The 12408-nt window shown below is 33.8% G+C and overlaps 1 long non-coding RNA gene across 1 annotated transcript; it reads left to right on the top strand.

Annotated features, from left to right (window-relative positions):
* The first annotated feature begins 7738 nt into the window (after nucleotides 1–7738).
* On the top strand, nucleotides 7739–8835 carry LOC111629063. The gene is made up of 2 exons (XR_002757272.1): nucleotides 7739–8670; nucleotides 8760–8835. It is a non-coding gene; the product is annotated as an uncharacterized LOC111629063 (long non-coding RNA).
* Nucleotides 8836–12408: the final 3573 nt, after the last annotated feature.

Below are 12408 nucleotides of genomic sequence, written 5' to 3'. Positions count from 1 at the left end.
TAAATTAGTGTGTGTCATAACGCTTAAATTCATCCCTTAACCGGTGAGAAACGTGTTACGATTCATTAAATATTCTTAACCTTGTATGATTTATGACAGTCGAAATTTTAAGTGAATAACAAAGCTACCTGTTAACGGGTCAAAGGTCAGTTTTATATAAACTTCATTTACGTTAATTCGAAGAATAGCCATTGTTTAATGATGAATCAAAGAGATAATTGTGAAATTTAATAACGTAGAGATGTATAATATACTATCTTCTAAACACAGCTTATATATATATATAGTTTTATCTGATAATATACTACTACAGTATCGATAATTTAATATTATTTTATAATTATTAAAGCAGATAATCGTGATTTCTTTTAACGAATTACGACTGATTTATACACCTAATTTAATCATTATCGGTTATTGATTATATTAAATTTCGATGTTATTGGCTTATATAAATAAGGATATAATTTATTTAATTTCGATTTATTTCGGGTTGAATTTATAAATAAGGATGTACAAGAATTGCCTGATTTTATGAAGTTGGGCGATGTTAATCACTTAAATCATTTTGCACGTATATTTTAATAAAACGATCTGTTAAAATTTTAATAGTAGATTAATATTACATGCACACACACACACACACACACACACACTTGGAGATCTTTAATCAGATACAGACGAGCAACACAAAAAGGAAACCAGTTCCTCAAAAGGGAGAGGAGGCTGACAGGGCCTGTTATTACCAACTGTTATTACATGCGGAGGCCTGCTCGCTTTAGGGCCTTGTATTTAAATTCTGACACGACCGGCTTTGGAGGTGAACCCTGTCCCCTGCGGCTTTCGCTGTGGGTATCTGTGTTTCCAGGGTCCCCAACCTTCCCCTCTTCTTAGTGAAAGTGAAACACGTGACAAAAATGGAAGAGTCCATGCCGAGAAAGTAATAAAAAAAAAAGGCAGCGGTCACAGGTTTCAATTTAATGGCATTTTTAACGCCACTCGATATAAAAGAAAAATACGTTTTTGTTGAAGAAGTTTATCGCTGGAACTCGGAGGTAATTTGAACCTTGTACCCCGTTATAAGCACTCTACAGTCCCGACGCCGAGAATTTATCAACAACTTAACGATTTCGACCAACAAAAATACTCATCTACATCATTAAGCGGCTAGTTTGGCTTCCCGGCTCCGGTAACACGATCCAAATCGCAACTTTCAACCTCATCTGGCCGCATCGTTAAGAGATCTGGACCATGTCAGTTCGGCCACCTGTCCCCTCGGGGGTCAGCACGAGCTGGGGAAATAGCTGTAAACAAACTACGACTCTCCCCACCCGATAGGGAACCACGTCATAAATCAGTAGTTCGGAACTCAGATGGGGGGATCCACTCCCATTCCAAGAAGTTTCCAGGCGGTTCGCGGAACGCCTGACGTTCCTGCCATCCCTCAGGAGCCTGTTATTTGCTCCCGCTAAGGGCACAAGAGCGGCATTTTACCCATTATAATGTCACTAGTTCGTCTCGTATGCAATCGTTAGTAATGAGCAGGTGTCTAGCGCTCTTCTTTCTAACGAAAATGATGTATCTTCCGACTGGCACGTCAACTCTCTAATTTATTTATAATTCAATTAATTTTCTACTAATAAAAAAATGATGTATAGTAGCTTAAAAACGTGCAAATTTCCAACCAATCTGCCAACTTATACGTGTACATTTGTATACATCATTCATCGGCGACGAAGACATTCGTAAACATGGTCATCATCACGAAAGACGATCCCATTCTTTGCATTTTAGTCGTTTCTCATACTCGATAAACATTGCCTTGTTTTTATGTATCCGAAGTAGCAGACGTCTCAAGGGCGACCGGTTGCGTCACTCTCTATCTACTGACGTCACTGGCGACTGTACTACATGTAGTCATGGCAACAGGACAAGCAAATGAAAGGACTTTATTTAAAGGAAATGAATCCAATTATCTACCAATTTCCTGTCTCATAATCGATTGCGTCAAGATCGAAACAAGTATATAAACAAGCCACTTTTACCATTATTTAAAGAAGTGCAAACGAAAATATTCAACAGGAAATAATTTAATTCATTGCCCCGCTATCAGCACAAACACTAATAAGTAACAGAGTTTAGTAAATAAAGATAATAGAAGATTACATTTCATTGATGAATATGCAGAATTTACTTTTCAAGTATGAGGAAATAACACACGTGGAAATCACACACGTAGAGAAGTGTCTCCATCTATTGTTTAAAAACTTGTGTATAAAAATCCGTTATAGCGCAAAATAACTTTTTGATCACGTTGATAATCATAATTATTATCTAAACTCCCCGGTAGCGTTATCTTCCTGAACAACCCACTCTCTCTATCTAATGCAACCGGGCATGCGCCAGATTTCTATCCCAAATCATATGACCTGTGACGTCGACATTTGGGTCAGTGGGTCGGTCGTTGAACCTTTCAAGTAGTCTACAAGGTCTTGAACCGAGTTTACCTTTGTGTAATAAAGAATACTTTCTCTGTGTCGATTATACCAGGAATTTCAGGTTTGCCTGGTGTTAAAAAATAATAATGAAATAATAAAACTTTTCGTTCGTGTATTATATAGAAACCAGAGTGTTTACCTTGTATATTTGTTCTATATGATTCATCCTATACAAAACGTCTTTTTTTTATATATATATATACAACTATCCTAAATTGAAAAATGGGCGTTTATAAAGATGCTAGGAGCAACCACGATGTGTTCTCTATTCGCTTCTATTACGTCACAGGTTTATGCACCTTACCAAGAGGAAGGATCGGCGTGATTTCGGGGAGAAATAAAAAACACGCGTCAAATAATGCGTGGTGTGAGAATAATCAATAAAAATTCGGTAGTTCAATTACACTTCGCACAACTCGGTAAATGATTCCAGGTCAAAGTTCGCTGAATGCAGTAGAAGGGAATGGGGGATGAAATGGGGAGGGTGAGTGACCCGTCGTCCCACTTTTCCCCATTTACTAAGCTATATTTGTCGTTGGTTTTAAAAATAAATCCCCCTTTTTCCGAAACGAGTTTCTGGACTTTAATAGTTAATGAGGAAAGAAGAGAGAAAGAGAGAGAGAGAGAGAGAGAGAGAGAGAGGGGAGGAAAAATCGTAAATTGTGATTGACCCTTACAGTCAATGACCTTTCACCCTCAAGTGTAATTTAAGTAATTATCGACTAAACTGTTTAAAATCTTTAAAATGTTTTATAATATGCAAGAAAAGAAAAGAAAGAAAAAAAAAAGGCAATTTGTAACTTCTGATTGAGCATATTTTAATTCAAATTCGAATGATATGCAAAAATTTCCTATCGTGTTATTTATTAGAAAATAAACAATTCATATTTCCTCATACAAAAATCATATCCACACGTTGAAATGTATAAAAATATCTCTCGAGACTATCGTTTTGTATAAACAATACGAGTAGCTTAAAACAATATTTTAAGTTACTACACAGACAAAACTAGTTTTAAATATATTTATATAAACAACGAATTTTTCCAATCGATACGGAATTATTTTAGATTCAGATCCCCTGGATCATGTCTACTGTCCGTGTCTCCGTCCATGGGAGTTGGGACCTACCTATTTCCTGTGTTGTGGTTAACACCCTCTATACATAGACACGTGCTGTCGAAAAGACCCACCCATCATTCAAAACATACATAGCCAAATCTCTGTTTATAACAATTCTAATATAAATGATAGATTCGATTAATAGTTTATATATAATTTAAACATAAACACTTAAAACAGGAACAGTGTTTTATCTAGTGTTTAGAATTTTAATTTATATACTTATACTCTCCCCCTTTCTAGAATAGGTTATTTTATATACGTCCAGATGTCCACCAGATCCCCAGCATGTGTCCGAAATTCGACACATGTGTGTGGCACACTTTCCTTTCTTCCTCTATAAAGAGTTGAAGGATGGACAAAGGACACTTAAGATAAAATTTTGCAATGCTATTTTTTTTTCGAAAAATTATTATTATTTTTTTACATGACAACTCGACAAATTCCTGCTTATATGTTGATGACACTGCCAAAATTTTAACACTTAAATAAATAAAAAAAAAAATGATAATACAGCAAGATACGTAAGGGAGATTTTTCTGCTGTTTTTCTAGACGTGTCTCGAATCGTGTAGACTTTGAATATTGTTTTTAAGAATGATTCACGAGATAATCAAATGTTTAAACAATTACGTAAAAGGAGCGGCACTTAGTACTTTAAGTGGCCTCTATTATAAAATTGATAAAAATGTTTCGAGAAGTAAACTGACCCAATTATCAGTAGAAAGAATTATCAAAAGAAAACAATGAATTGTTAGTATTTTTAAAAACAAAAGTCGAGATTTTATTGCTATTTTTAAAGCTTATAATTATCCCTCCAGAGATAACGTTTTAAGTTGTCGACTGAATACGAATACAATTAAATCAAACGTTTATAAACGTTCATAAATGATTATTTACAGTCGACCCCCCTATAACACTGTTGATTATTCCGTTTTATATGAATTCCATGTCGTACGAGTCACTTAGATTTTACAAATACGTGAGCCGTTCACAGCTCGGCACACGTATTTGTAAAATCTAAGTGACTCGTACAACATGGAATTCATATAAAACGGAATAATCAACAGTGTTATAGGGGAGTCGACTGTATTGACCTTATGCCTTGTTGATTTACTGGAAAGCCAAAAACAAAAATAGCAAATTTGATGGAAGTTTTCCAAGTTGAAAGCTCATTGCAAAGTGTTTTCCAAGCAGGCAGGGATCAAGAACGTTTATAAGAGGTCAGACATGTGAAGAATAAAAGTATTTATATTAATAAAGCCATTAACTAGAATGTATTTAAAAAAATTTTGCTATTAATAAAAACAGCACTTTAATGAAATTAATAATATACGTATTAAAAAAATAATAATAATAATAAACATCTACTCAATTCTAATTAGAATTCTGTTACCGGATAGCTACAGCTCGGTGGCAGATATTAACAGATGAAGCTATATTTGGCGGTTATTCTGTTGCAATAACGGAATCTGACACCAATTAAGAAACTCTTTAACTGTGTAACCATCCATCAATGAATCTCTTTCATTTATTCTTTTTAACAAAATGGCTTTAAATTATATTTTAAAAAGAAAAAATATATATATATATAGAAGCACGTGTTCGTCTAGAGAGTGTATATATATCAGAATTTTCTCTTTGTTTTCTCTAAGTTAAACAGGTTTGCTTTCACTTAACAACTGCAGACCTATTGCTGAAGGGAATTTATGAGGCCCCTTAACAGTGGTTAAAGATATAGGGCAGTATCTTCAATACTTTTGCCTTAATTGTTTCCCGTCAACCCTCGGATCTTTGCTCTTCCCAACCTATAACCCAAATAACTGTATATCTGTAGGCTCTAAATAACTGTATCTCGTCCGTCGTGGGTCGTTGACATCGACCTCTCAGACACCCCCCCTTTTTTGTTACCCTCTTTGCCCTCGTCTCCCAGTTTAATGTTGTCAGGCATGTCATTTATGCACGTTACAGCGTCACTAATGCGAATGAATGAATAATAATAATAATAATAATAATAATAAAAGAAACTCGGCATTTTTTATGTGTTTTCTTTAATACGGGAACGTATAAAAAAAAGATGTATTATTCTATAATATTTTCCATCGTTAGCGTATTTTTAAAACGACAGTTGAAACGTCACACCAGCTGCGGATGACGTTTTGAAAAATCATTCGTTGACTCGTCGATGATTTTGCATAAACCCGAATTTTAACGGGAATTTCGGCTTTTTTCCAATAAGTTTTTGTGTTACGGTTCCTCAGAAACCGTAAACACTTTCCAGTTAACAATAGAAAACAACGGGCAGTTTCTAAGAAAGGAAGGGCCAATACCTGCTTGAAGGGGACCAGGCCCAATGTCGCCATTCTTTACAAAAGTTCAATAACCCATTTTAAAGTTATAAACTATAGAAAATGTTCTTATTATTATACAAAGTAACGCGTATTTATGCTTGTTGTAACGATTAAAAGATGAATTACATTCACGCAACATTAGCTTTTACAGTTATTAGCGGGGGGTCAATAAGAACTAAACACGCTGTAAGATATATTTATATATATATTGAAAAAGAAAATGCTACTTAAAAAGAAGAAGAAGAAGAAGAAGAAGAAAAGAAAAAAACACTTGGCCTATTTTTTCCCTCTCCGGTTGGGGGACATTTTTACTTTTTGTACTAGCAACGCATGCGTAATACTCTCTCCATCCCTTACCGGGTCAATGTCGCACGTCGATCCGTCTTTTTTCACCTGCGGACGCAACACCTGACCTAGATTTCGCGCTCTGACGCCAGAGGTTATCGACACCGAACGCCTTGAACTCACTTGTCTACTTCCCCATAAGGGGCGTTATACCCTATACAGTTTCCTGCGGATATCCACGAAAACCTAAACACTAGTAACAATAATTTAGTAGCCCAAAAACTGCGTGTAAAAAAAAAAAACACTATCGAACAATAAGACCGAACGAAACACACTACCTTAATTGATACGGGTCAACCAACCCGGGTGTTAGTTTATATAGAATGTTCTCTAAAGCGAAGAAAACACACACGTCATTTACATAATCCAAAGGAGAAAGTGCGAATTAAATATCAATTGACTATGTTATGTGTGTTGTATGCTTTTAGATATGTAGGCCAGAGTTAAAAAATGGCCGAAGCCTTCACCCCATCAGCAAAATTTCATCAAGGTGGATGAAATGAGTCATATGCGAATGACCTATCTATTATAGAGTAATTACGATTAGGACATAAGTAAGATTAGGTGAAGGGAATTATTATTATTTTTCACGTAATTTCGGCATAAACGGGGGTATGAATAATAATTTTAGAAAACCAGAAATTTTATGGCAATAAAAACAATTTTTTTTATGGTGCAAGAGCCGCAACAAACTGGTAATCCTGTTAATACTTATCTACTAACCTAAACGATAGGTTTTTATACGGATTTTTCATGTAGAAAATCCGGATCCTGTAACTTTTACTGCACATTCTTGCATTTTATTCGTGTTAAAACTGCTTTGATTTAATTAACATCATTTATTTTAAGAAATTGTATTTTAAAACGCAACGAGAACAAAAATAAAAAAATCCGTTTATTACGTAATAACTTTCTAGGAAAACGATTGGTTTTTTTTTAATACGTTATTTCAAATTTCAAATTTTTAAATTCTCGTAGCGTGATTGGCTGACGTTCGGAGACATCAACGATTGTTATAAATGGGCCGAAAACTAGTCAAGGACACTGGGGGATATGCTGGATTGAGGTTGTAGAATGCATCCTTTGAAGATTTAGGAATGTTTCGAGGAAATGCCACCCATCCTCCGCTTTACAGTTCCTATGTGGTCAAACACAGTATACCAGGTGTTAATTCACAAAGGGATTTCCGGCCACATTAAAATACGGAATTTAGTAATATCTTTAAAGACTTTATCCTCCCAATGGAGTATTTTTTTTGTATACAGAATTTTATCTGGTGTTTAAACAGTACGTTTTGTTTATTGTTATATTATCCGTTAAGCTTTAAAACCAATGAATGTGGAACAAAAAGTACCGTTTATAAATTCGTTTCGGTACATTTGTCGAGAAGTTTGAAAGTGTTACGAATGAATCACGCCGTTCAATAGTAGGGGTGTTAATGGGAGTAATCAGTAGTTTCGTGTGTCGAGTAAAGAGAGAGAATGTTAATTCAATCCATTGACCATAAGTAAATCAGGACATTGTCCAAAGATAACCGTGTCCCAGACCTTGAACTGCGATTATGGACTACACCCAGAATATTTACCACACCCTCACCTTGTGGGGAGATTGATTAACGCCCTTTTTTACACCCGATTTTCTAGGTTAAACTATAATCACGGTTTAAAAAAACATAAAGGAATACAAGGTGAGCTATGTTTCATACATTAACATGAACATATCTTTCGTGTTTTTTTAAAAACTAATCTTGTTTATACCATAAAAAGGTCAACGAGCATGCACTCCTAGTGAATTTATCTCCACTTTCAGATAGTTCGCTATCTAAATATTGCACACGGAGCGTAGTTAAGCAATAAATGAAGTGAGGGAGATAACCCTATCTTCTAACAGTCACAATCGACAAGATATTGTCTGAAAATATCAGACAAAAAAAAAGAAATAAATAAATAACAGTTTAACTGATAAAAAAATGCTTACGGGAAAACATCTTTCGCAATTCTCTTATAAATTCTATATTAGTAAGATACGTAGTATACCGATTATTCGAGTAAACGTGTATAGTGTTACTACTACACAACTCCTTGCACAACGTGTCACTCGGGACGTGCTACCTTCGTCACGTTTGATCCTCGCTTGACCCACTAACCTCGTCAGCTTGGTCAAAAATTTCAAAGAAAACAGCCTGATTTACATGTTCTGTACGTAAATTTTTGCCAGTACACAATTCTTATCTGGATAATTCCATCCGTATACAACTTATGGTGTCGGTCGAGTGTGATAACCTTCTCACCCCAACTTCGAATCTCAGGATGTTTACGAGGATGTTTAAAACACTTTTTCGGTATCTTCCACTCGGTAATTTCACTTTAATTTTTTTAAATTTAATAATATATTTTTTAAAGTATTTAAAAAATAATTTTTTTTTCGGTTATTATCTAACGAAGTGCAAACAGGAAGTCAAACGGGACCGGAAATGCGATTACTTATCCGACCGCTAAAAGAAGTTTTTCGAAAACAGAACAAAAAGAAGAGAATATAAAAGTATTAATATCTAATCCACTCTCCCTATAGGGTGCATTGACCTCGTATGCAGACCTGCAGCAGCCCGACAACCTGAATCTACGAGCACGAAAGGGAGAGTACTGCATCGATTTTCGCTAGTACACAGCGTAAAATGATCTTCCACCCTTCTCATTCTTCTATATTTTAACACATTAAATACGCCCGTTACAAAATAACAACGATTAAAATATTAAAAAAAAAAACAATCAGACTGTTGTAAATTCTAATTTAGTCCACTTAAGTTTTATACGGAAATAGCACCCGACGTAAATAGACAGGTAAAAAAAAAAAAAGGTATATATTTTCGGACACGTGACCGGCAGTTTCATTATACATAGATCGGTCACATTTAAAAAAGATTAGAAACAAGGGGTTAAGTATATACCGACACGTGTGTGTCCTCTACCAAATTTAATAATCGATTCCTCTTTTATTTTTTTTAAGGGTGGAGGCATTCGATAGATGAACGAAAAAAAAAAGTGGGATAAATTTATGCACTTATTCAACTTTTATTTATAAAGTAAGTACTGTATTTACACACATTAACAAGGTAATTACTGGCAGATGTTTTGCGACCGTTCACTCACTCCGACTGGTTAAACGTTTCAGCGACTTTGTCCTCGACCAGTACTTAAATTACGCATGGTTTTACGTTATAAAACAATTTTTACCACGTAGAAAATTGCGAATTTTAGCAAGGCTACTGAGTCAAAACAGTAGAAGTGGGGGTGATTAACACAAATCTAGGACAACAGTTTCACTACCAAATCTCTCTCTCTCTCTCTCTCTCTAACGAATGACTCGCATATAATTTGTGGTCTAAAAACAAGATAATTGTACTTGTAACTGGATTACAAAAGGAATAAAATACAGTATATATATTTTTAAACGGAATTAAATTTTATAAAAGATTTTTATTCATTAAAATACGTTCATGCTTCATACGTAACAATAGTAGGAATTTTTTGAATCATAGCCAAAATCGTAGCTGTAGTTTAGCGACGTGTATTATTATTATTATGGATCGAATAATAGAAATTTTATAATAATAATAAGAAATTCTGAAGGGTTTTAGTATTAAATAAAAAAAAAAAAACACAGAATAAAAACCAAAATATCTATTTTTATACACTTTCCTATGAATAAAGACATTGAAAAGTGCATGAATCATAACCACCTTCTCTCCTTATATAGAATAGAAAAATTGCATGCCTTGTAAATAACCACCGAGTTTTATACATAAGTGAATTTTCCTGGAAATAAGATAAAAATCTCTCTCTCTTCAAAGTGGTTGTACAGTATTTATATAAGCCTGTACTATCTACTGATAGTTAGAGAACCCCGGGGCTTTTAAATCCTCTAAATCCCCTCAAAATCACCATCTTTTGTGTATAGGGCGGAGCACGGAAATAACATCCCCGGGACGATATAACGAATTAACATATATATATTTATTCAGCTTATTTATACAGCGATATCGAATATATATATATATATAAATACGCAATAACGAGTTAAGATATTTCGATTCGGCACGACACGCCTCGACTTAATAGATACAATTACATACAATAACCACAACAATTACGCCTTTACACCCCGACTTAATCAAATTTTAAAACATTTCTCCTCTCTCTCTCTCTCTTTTTTTTTTTTTAATAGTGTTAAGCTGTCAACGTGTTCAAAATTCGTGTCAATCAGCCTGTATTTAAATCGCTTCCACGTGTTTAAACACATTTTAAATACTAAAAAACAGGTCTTATCTACGGTTCTGCTGAGTGATCATCATCGACCAAATTCTAAANGAGAAAAATTATAACGTTAATTATAAAATTTTTATTGTAATATTTTATGATAAAATAAATAAAAATTGTTCTCGAGATAATACACTCGAATAAGCATTGATAATTAATAAATTTGAATTAAAACTTAATCGAAATTAGAAAATTTCAGTGTATATTATTAAGTAAAACGTATGAAATTTTAGAAGAATGCCTCATCAGATAAGGAATTTTACATCGCTTCAATCCTATCTTTACGATTGGTAATTCCGATTTTATTTTTAATAAATTAAAAAAAAAATAAAACACAATAATAATTAAAGCGCCAACCCAATTAATATTGGACTCTACTTAATGCCATTTATCAAATATCTTAATTGCCATTGGTTTATTTAAATTTTCTTCTAATTAAGCCCTATTAAATTTTGCACATGGCCTAACATAATTCATTAATTTAACTACTTTCAATTATCATTCGTTTAATCTCTTTAGTTTAGTAATGTATACGCTAATCATTGGAATTCCCATTAAAAATTATTATTATTATTATTATTTAAGTAATTGTATTTAAATCGCTTCCACGTGTTTAAACACATTTTAAATACTAAAAAACAGGTCTTATCTACGGTTCTGCTGAGTGATCATCATCGACCAAATTCTAAAAATGCATAATTTAGACACAGCAAAGTGTTAGAACTAAACAGGTTTTTAGACGTTCGGTTGCAAGAAGTAGGGGAGGACGAGGAGGAGGAGGAAAAAAAACTGTGTGAATGAAAGTTAAAGCTTACTAGATACGTCTTCAAATGATTTAAGTCTCTTTAAATTACCCGACTGAAAGAGACTAAAAAAAAAAAAAAAAAAAAAGTAATATGTCGATACACGTATTTAACTCAACAGGTCTTTACAGAGAGTTTTCAGCTGATACCACGTAACCACGGAGACGGGAGGAACCACTTTTTAAAAAGAGGTATTTTCTAACACAGGAAAAAATATATTAAAAAAATAAAATGGTGTCGGTCGAGTGTGATAACCTTCTCACCCCAACTTCGAATCTCAGGATGTTTACGAGGATGTTTAAAACACTTTTTCGGTATCTTCCACTCGGTAATTTCACTTTAATTTTTTTAAATTTNAAAAAGAGGTATTTTCTAACACAGGAAAAAATATATTAAAAAAATAAAAATCTTCCGCGATGCGTCACGTTTTTATGTTAAATGATTTTTTTTAAATTCAGGTTTTCGTAACCGTTTTTATTTTTTACGTTAAATTAAACAAGGATAAAAAAAATAAACTAAAGCGGTGTTGTTAGGTTATAAATTTCGATTTTTAAAACGCGAAAACTTCCCATCCAGTATTCAAGGTTATAAACCAGACCTAGCTGTATTATAATGGAACCGTCCCGACACGTCCAACGTGTACAGAGAAAGCTTCTACCCCCCTTTACAAAGGTTGCTAGTGGATTAGGCCGACTGTGAAGGCATGCAAAAGTCTGAGGCGACTAGTACCCCAGTAACACCGGTTTAACTACTAAGTTATAAAATAATATACACACACATACACACAACACAAAGACCAATTTTATATATATATTTTTTTAAACAGTTTTCCTCCCCGATATTTCTATTGGGGAGAAAATTTATTATTGTTTTTATTTATTTATTTTCATTTTATTTATAAAGTAGTAGTAGTTCATTCTTTTCCATATTGTTAACAACAAAAAAAAATTGGAAGCCACTTGTAACTGTATTTT

This window comes from Centruroides sculpturatus, unplaced genomic scaffold, assembly GCF_000671375.1.
Source record: "Centruroides sculpturatus isolate CEXI.00-Female unplaced genomic scaffold, Cexi_2.0 scaffold523, whole genome shotgun sequence".
NCBI classification, from domain to species: Eukaryota; Metazoa; Arthropoda; class Arachnida; order Scorpiones; family Buthidae; genus Centruroides; species Centruroides sculpturatus.
This window is presented reverse-complemented; position numbering and strand designations above follow the sequence as displayed.